The sequence below is a fragment of the Trachymyrmex septentrionalis genome, unplaced genomic scaffold (genome assembly GCF_001594115.1).
Source record: "Trachymyrmex septentrionalis isolate Tsep2-gDNA-1 unplaced genomic scaffold, Tsep1.0 scaffold36, whole genome shotgun sequence".
NCBI classification, from domain to species: domain Eukaryota; kingdom Metazoa; phylum Arthropoda; class Insecta; order Hymenoptera; family Formicidae; genus Trachymyrmex; species Trachymyrmex septentrionalis.
Genome location: NW_017305525.1, coordinates 578,871 through 587,294, shown reverse-complemented (window position 1 = coordinate 587,294; position 8,424 = coordinate 578,871).

The window sequence follows — 8,424 nt, the reverse complement described above, 5'->3', positions numbered from 1 at the left end:
AATTGGTTGACTCTCTTACGCTTTATGCATTATCCGTTACACGAAGGTGTATCTCTACTTCGCCCTTAAGACGTAAATCAAGCAAAATGTTGATTCGCTGAAATTCTTTCGCGTGCCTTTAAGATGCAAAATCATCACGTATATACCTTTGTTGTTGGACGAGATCAGCTCGCCTTCGTAACACTCGTACACGATATAAAGAAGAATTTTCTTTGACAATAGACGGCGCGAGTCGTGAGAAATGGACAAGCAGAGAGTCTTTGTCGTCGCAAGAATGTCCGCGCGCGATATTTACGATCGGGGGAGCGTATCCTCGGGCGGCAGAGCGCAGAGAACAATGCATCTCGCGCGTTACAGCATGCGATTGGTTGCACGCGACGCGTGCGGCGCGATTCTCCTTGCGCACCCCGCAAAAATCACACGCGCACTGCTCGACCGACGCATAATCAGTTGCATGCCGATACCGCAACAACGATCGATTTCTGCCGCAACGCAACTTCGATCGCACGCCGGAGACGAAGACGACCGCGCGTTCATATCAACTTGTGTGGAAATATTCCTGTGAGAAGAGCCTGAATCTCTCACCCCATCTCGTCCTCTCTCTCTCTCTCTCTCTCTCTCTCTTTGGAAGAATCTTTCGCCTGTTCTTCTCGCCTGTTCTTCCTGCATGGCACTAATGACCACCGCCGCATATCAGTAATTTTGCTTTTTCGCCGATGGTAATTCCAGCCCCAAATGATCCCACTGTTTTTGACTGATGCGCGCTATTATGACGAACGAGGACGTCTACCGTGCGGGACTTTGGATAAGAGGAAGGACGACAAGCCGGACGGATCGATCATACGCGCGTGTTGTTAGTAATTAGCGTATTAGTCGTGACTATGCGAGTCGACGACGTAATAATCGCGTCGCATGCGGTCTCACGTCTAGCTAGCTCGACGTCGTACTTAATAGTCGCCGATTCGTTCCCGGTGCTCGTTAGCGCGCGTAGCTGCCACTCGGAATGAGAACTGATCCGGCCGATTTATCAACTCTGCAACTTGGACACGAAAATACGCCGTGGATCGGTCTGATTAAGGCCCGGTTTTTCATTATCTGGTTAACTTGTGGTTTAGGCTGAACTTCACTTAACTCGATAATGTAAAAATTGTATTTTTCTCGCTATGATTTATATCACTAAATTGATGGTTCAGTAGTGGTAACTTTAAAAGTTACTTATTACAAAATCATCAGTGGTGATTGACCAGAGTTAGAAAAATGTTTACATCATCAATATTAAATGAAAATCAACTGGGAAATTCAATGTGAACAAGTAGAGAAGATATTTGGTCAAATCTTAATGCCTAATGATATCTTTGTGTGAGTTTTTGTAATTTCTTTGAACAAACTGTGCAATTAAATGTGACAATTTGATATTACTTATGTTTAATGATCTTTAAAACAGCCTAAAGAATTTATTGCAAAAAATATCACCCCAGCCGTTTTACATCAACAGGTTAAATTTAGTTACGAGTTAATAAAAAATCAGAAAATGAAAAGACTAACGTTTCCACCAATGTAAAGTAATTTTAATCCAGATTCAACTTTTACTCTTCTTTTTCCAGTTCTAAAAATTCGAAAGGGATGAAGAGTAAATTGAACCAAGGTTAAAGTTATTAATTCTACACTGATGAAAATGAGCATAAAAGACTCGGCGTGCACGACCTAAGTCGGTTTTGGATCAATTTCAGATTGGCTTGTAAACTCAATAAAGAGTCACTCGGTAGGTTTGAGACACTGTGTATAATATGTATAATTAAACCTAGATTTTTTTTTTAGAAACGCGCACGTGGAATGAGAGATAGTTGCGTATAATAGCGCACTCAATTATGCGACGTTCGGTCGATTTGTTTCGAAGTCGAAATTTCCATTCTCAAGGTACGGTCGCGCAGACGGTGCCCGAGCACATTTTTTTCCAGGCAATTAGGAGCGCATCAAGCGACCGCCATAAATGCGCCTGAAACGATCGAGTCGGAGCAATGCGCTCCGCGGTTTGCTCCGGACCGACTTCCCATTCAATTAGCACGAGATTTCCAGGCATGATCATGCGAGCGTACGCGTTCACAATACTACTCGAGAGAAGTATGGCCATCATCCACCTTCCAAATCGGATAATAATGATGCTTCGTATTGCGTTAGTACGATAGTCAGATAGTCGTTAGTTTTAGTCAAAGCCACGATTTTTTGATAATTACACTACCTCCCGAAAACCTTCCGAAGAATTACAGCAGCTCGAGAGCAAATGTAATAAATCTTCCTAGAACCAGGAAAGTACGTAAGAATTAACTATCTGATAGTAAAATGAGATTGGATACGGCCCAATTTGTCCAGCGCGTATACTGTTTAAAAGTGAATCAGTAACTTCAGTGCCATGCTTATTGTAACTGATGTAATTATCAGCAAATATTATTTACTATTCTTCAGTAGAGGATAGGAATTTTTACATAAGAAAATCATAATTTCGAAAATTATTTTAAATCACATAATCTCTAAAAGTGAATCAGTGAATCATTAATACTAAAAAAAAAAAAACAATAAATATTCGTTGGTGATACAGATCAGTTAATAAATAGCATAAAGTCAGTAATAATACACTGATTCATTTTTAGAGAGTTCGCGTTGTTTAACAGAGAAAGAAAGAATTTCATACAATATTGTTTAACTTCTTTTTATATTTTTAATTAAATGAGATTGATTAAATGAAAAATCATAGACTTGTACATACAGATCGCGCTTTCATACGAGAGTCTGGATAACAAGATTGAAGTATGATTATGTTTTATTGTCTTTATCCGCACAGACTATCCTGATGGAAAAAAAAGAAAGTCTAAGAGCACAAATAGATTGCCTATGCACATCACAGATATCGTACACATATTTAATTACTTTTCCTCTCTGTGGCCTCTTATAGAAGCGCTCAGTCTGTGCAATGTGTATTGAAAAATAATCAAAACAGAGCACCGAGTCGGATCCCTACTTTTCTGGATATCCGAAAATCCATCGTGCCATTGAAGGGAAATTATGATTGAGATATCATTTTGCAGTTGTGTGCGAATTTAGCATTGTCGAAGAATATTCAAATCCCCCATCTTTTTCCGGAGTTTCCCAGCATGCGAAGGATCGCAAACGGAGACAGGAGCGCTGCAATATAACGCTTGCAGTTCGATGTTACACGGAAATATGATTATGCGAGCGAGCTCGTCCACCCGTAGGAGCGTATTCGTGCGTCACGACTCGAGACTGCCTCGAGAGGAAGAGAAAGAGATGAACAATGTTTCACCCTCTAGGGCCCCTTTCTTCCCTATGCAGCCGCCTTCACCTCTCTCATTCCTCCCTCTCCCCGTACCTCGTCGCGCTCTTCGTACCGATCGTCTCGTTTCCACACGAAATCTCGGCCGCCATTAATTCAGCCCGTGGCCGACAGGTCACTCGAGTAGAACAACCCATTACAGATATTACGAACTCGCGTAAGTTCCCTCCCCGTCTTTCCTCTTCTTCCCATTGACTCATAATTATTATTGTTGTTTGCTCTGCGGCCCATTCGCTGCACTATTCTCCCCCTCCCCCTTTCCCCCTCCCGCCTCCCCGCTCGTCGCTGCGGCGACGCCTCACGATGCCCATCAACCCCCTTCATCGCGGGTCCGTTGCGCCTTTCCGCGATGGGTCGCCGGGGTGACCGGCAATTTGTTTCTAAATTTATTACCGATGACTGATAGGCAGGCAACGTGTAGAACGCGGCGCAGCAATGTTCCTTTCTCCTCCGTATTGCGTCGGTGATATCGAATTGGAATCGACTCTCGGGACCGCACTGCCGGCGCGCTCGCGGCCCTCGATTCTTGACGCGCGCATTGCGAAGGGAGTCGGCGGAGGCCCCCTGATAAGGGTGCGAACGGACCCAGGCGCGGTCGTAATAAATTTCGAAAGAAAGGAGAGAGAGAGAGAGGATGTGCGGCCGTAAGCGAAGGAAGTCCCCGGAAAGATCTTCATCGCCTCGCTTCACTCAAGTATTGTATTAGATCAATTAATACAATAGGATCAAGTAATACAATAGATCTAATAATTCGAAAAATCCTTAGGCATCTTTTTCCTACGAGGAAATATTGCACAACATTTTTAGTCTTGTTTCACTACCAAATATATATATAGTGCAGATAATTCCAGTAATAATATTGCAGCAACATTGCATAATGTCTCAGCGAGTCTTATAGCAACATTATAAACGTTGTACCAATGGCTACTTCTTCGGCAGAGAAAATTAATCAGCTTAGTTCTTTGCTGAATCTAAGTGTAAGAACCAATCACATTACAGGGAATCGCTAAGCGCTAACCGATTAGTTTTTCCTGCTAAACGCAGCTAATGTTACTGCAAGCTTTTATGCTATACGAGCGGTCCTTTCAAACTATACGTATATCAAGAATCTAGAAATAAGAACAAAAAATATCGTAATTGAAGTAAACGAATTTACTTTGTTCTTTCGAAAGGAAGATAAAAGGGGAAGATTAATAAAAGGATATAGATTTTTTTTCTCTTTCAATCCACACGCGATACAAGATGTTCTTCTGAATAGATGTTCTTCTCAATAGTTCTTCTCTCTCTGCGAAGCGCTTAAACCGGGATATGTATCTCCAGATAGTTCAAATTATCGAAATCGACGAAAAAGGGAAGAAGATAAGAGACGTTGTTGCGGCAGCAAAATAGAAAGCGCGCGAGAAACTAGGACGGTCCAGACCGGAAATCGGCGTTTTACATAGTCAGCTAGTCTTCGACTATCAAATTAGGGCGGTCTGTTGCACGCGTTTCACACGTGGTTCGACGAAAGCGAGGACCGCGGAGGTTCTCACGTTCGCATGCACGTTCGCGGAGGGGCAAGGAGAGGGCGGTTTGCAAATAAGAATCACATGAGGGGTGGGACGGCGTCGGGTGAGGCCCTGGTCTCCGGGTCTGCTCGAAATCACCTTAAATACAGGACACGCGTGCTTCGTCCGCTTGCTTTTTGCATCGCGGTTTTCGGTATTCGTCTGCTGCCCGCGTACAAAAGTCATCGTTAGAAGCCCCGATATTCTCGGCATTCCATTTTATATATGATATTGTCGAGCGCACACTTGTATTTCGTAGTACGAAGTTATTCTTCCGAACAGTTAAACTGGCACTTTCATCGGCGGTTGGATCTTTTCGCGATCGAAGAGCGAAGAGAGCTCGAAGAAAGGAAGAATAAACTGTACTCAGCAATTTTATCTGTCATATTCATAATCGAATCCATAAGGAATGAGCGGTTTTGTCGAAGGATCTAAAAATCTAGCTAGATATAAATCTGAAAATAATTTTGTCGGATAATTAAAATTATTGTATACAAAATCATTAAGATGCTCAAACTGGTTGTTAGAATCTCAAAACTTTTTGCAGCATTGCTCATCTTCTTTAAGATTCCTACGTAATTATTTTGATTACCCAATAAAATTATTTTCAGAAACTTTCAAGATTAGTTTCTGTATCTAGCTGAATCTTTAGCTGAATCTTTATCCTTCCGCAAAATCTTCCTTTCCGTGCACCAACTTTAGTTATCCACCATCCTTAAAATTTAATTCTCAAAAATTCTCTTATTTTCGATTCTTACTAAGCACAGAATTCTTGATTTTTTTAAACATTTTTATCAAAATTAGCGAAAGAACGTAAATTCGAAATCTCCGATGCCCGTTTCTATTCATGTGGATCACTTTTAATCTCGATTCAATCTCTTCATCTTTTTCTAATTCTTAAAACTAGACAGAGATAAAGACCAAGTTGATTCAGTTGATCGAGAAAGTTAATTTCACATTGATAGAATCGGGCATGAGAATTTATATTGAACCGCCAGTTTGAACAGAGAGGCTCATCGCCACTTTGATTTCGGCGAGTCGGTAGGATGTTTGCATACTCTTTATCGGTTAACCCGCTTCCTTGTGTTCTCTTTTCGAAAAATTATCCCCCAGGCGGCACGTAAGCCCCCGACAGTCGGTGGGAATGACGGGCGCAACGATGCAAATTCCTAATCACTATTTTCGCATGTTCCGCCACGGCACGGCTGAAAAATAAGAGCGCGATCGTCGGTTTCGGAGCCGGAATGAGCGTGGTATCCGCCCTGAACCCTGCCAAATCACTCACGCGACTCTCTCGATCGACAAAGCAAGCGTTAACACGCTTCGTGCGTCTCGGGACGCACTCGCTTTTTCCCGCCGTTCTCATTCAACGTCCATCGATCACCGATAATTTCGGGTACGCGGCAGCGCATAGCCGAATATGCATGATAATGAGCTAATATGCTTTTTACAATATACGGGCGAGAAGTCGCTATCTTTTGTATTTTTGGCTGAGAGTTTAATTTTGCGTGAAGAAGATGTGGTGTCGTCCTTTTGATTGTATCTTGAATTTTACCGTAGTTCACACGCGTTCAGCGAAGCGAAAACATTTGTCTTCTCTACAGTTCTAAAAACCAACAGCACCATCGTCGGTCACGCGATAGAGCAGGTATGAGGACAAAGATAAATATTGTCGCACAAGTCAAGAATCTTTTTATAATTATGAATTCTTTTTAATCTCTCTGATTTGATTTTATTTATTTAATTTCGGAACTCTCCTAGTCGCAGTTTGCATTCTATAAAGTCTGATCGATCTGTAATAGGAATATATATTTTTTGTAAAATTAAAAAAACTTTATGGGTCTTTAAGACTCACCAAAATTTTTGCTTATTAATAGTTTTAAAAGTTTTAAATTTCTAACTACGTAAAAAATTAAAATACTTGAACTTAGCATAAATATAGTACGATAATTAGCCTGAATGAATAGAACGAAACTATGAAAAACAAAATTGTAAATTATAAAATTATCCAAAATTGTTAAAAATTTCAAATCACAATTAAAAATTCCGAATCATTAAACATCTTTTTAATATGAAGATGCCCGCACGGAATATGGGATCCAGATTCATAATCCCGAAGTCTAGAAGCAATGTTTTTCGCAATAAATTATTTTCAGTATTAAGATTCTCATTAACATCAGATTATTCGTATTCTTAAAAAGATGCTTATTAGCATCAAAAATTATTCTATAAAGGTCTATTCTTTTAACGATTATAATTTGTAGCGTTAGTGTCAAGCATCATCGTGTAGCTTTTTTACCCCATGTACAAATCCTTCGCAATGACATTGTAACACTACAGTTAGAGTTATTAAGAGTTGCAGAATAGGCCTCTTAATATAAATTGTTCGCCAATTTAATATATGATATTACTATTCCGATTCTGTTCATGATTGCGTTTCAAGATCGAATAGGATTTCGACAGGCTGTTCGCAGAATCAGATATCTACATAAATTCACACAAAGATATTTAAGCATTGTAAAATCTGCTTTAATATCTGCGAAAAATAGGGTTTCCCTTATTTAAAATTTAAAAAAATATTTTAGGCTTTACTACCCAAAATCCATATGTTTCAGTTAAATTTTTAATCTTTATTTTAGGCAATGACAAAATTTGACGCAATTACTTTGCGCGTTTTGACATTTAATCTTAAGACGATCAATACCAATGTCATATTTGCAGTTACAGTATCTCTTCGATGGTTATCAGTGTCAGTTTCCCAATCACGTCAAGTTTTTGATTTGTCGTTACCGCTATTCAATACATCAGACCGTGACCGGAGGACTTAATGGTCCTGAAACGTCAGTCTTTCAGAGTAATTTCTAAAAACACAAATCGCAAATTGTGTGCATGTTGATCCCGAGAGACTTCGTTCTCCTGACTTCTGCTGCCGAGATTAGCGACGTTTCATTGTTGCGTCCAACGCTTCTCTCGCTTCTCCCAAAGCAGAAGATCCAACGATCTGTAAACACCGTTTCATGGACGACTGTACTTCACCTGTCCTTCGAACGCGAAGAAACGGACCGTTCGGTATTTCGCTGAGGACGCATTGGTCCTTAACTCGCTGCAGCCAGCGGTCCGTTTCTTCGTCGTCAGGGGCAGCCATTATATAGTAGTAAATATCGTAACGACTCCTCTCTGCCTTCGCGCGAGAGCACCAGGCCAGTGCAACGGCTAACCACGAGTAATTATGTAATTGCCGAAGAATTACTTACCGAGCCGGTCCCGCGACCCGTCATTCAGTGACATTCCGTGCTTTTTATGAGGGCCTGAGTGGCGGGTCGTTGTCTTCAGGGACCGGGTTGTCTTCCTCAGCCACCTCCCCCGTTTGCTCACCCCCTTGGTCCCCTTGGCTCGCCCGTTCTTTCCCCCCCCCCTCCCCGCCGTACCCCTCCCCCACGTGCCCCTATCATCTCCTTCTGCTGCGCGCCTCCTCTCGCTCTCGCGTGATATCTCAACATTGAACTCGCGTTATACAGCCACGGCAGC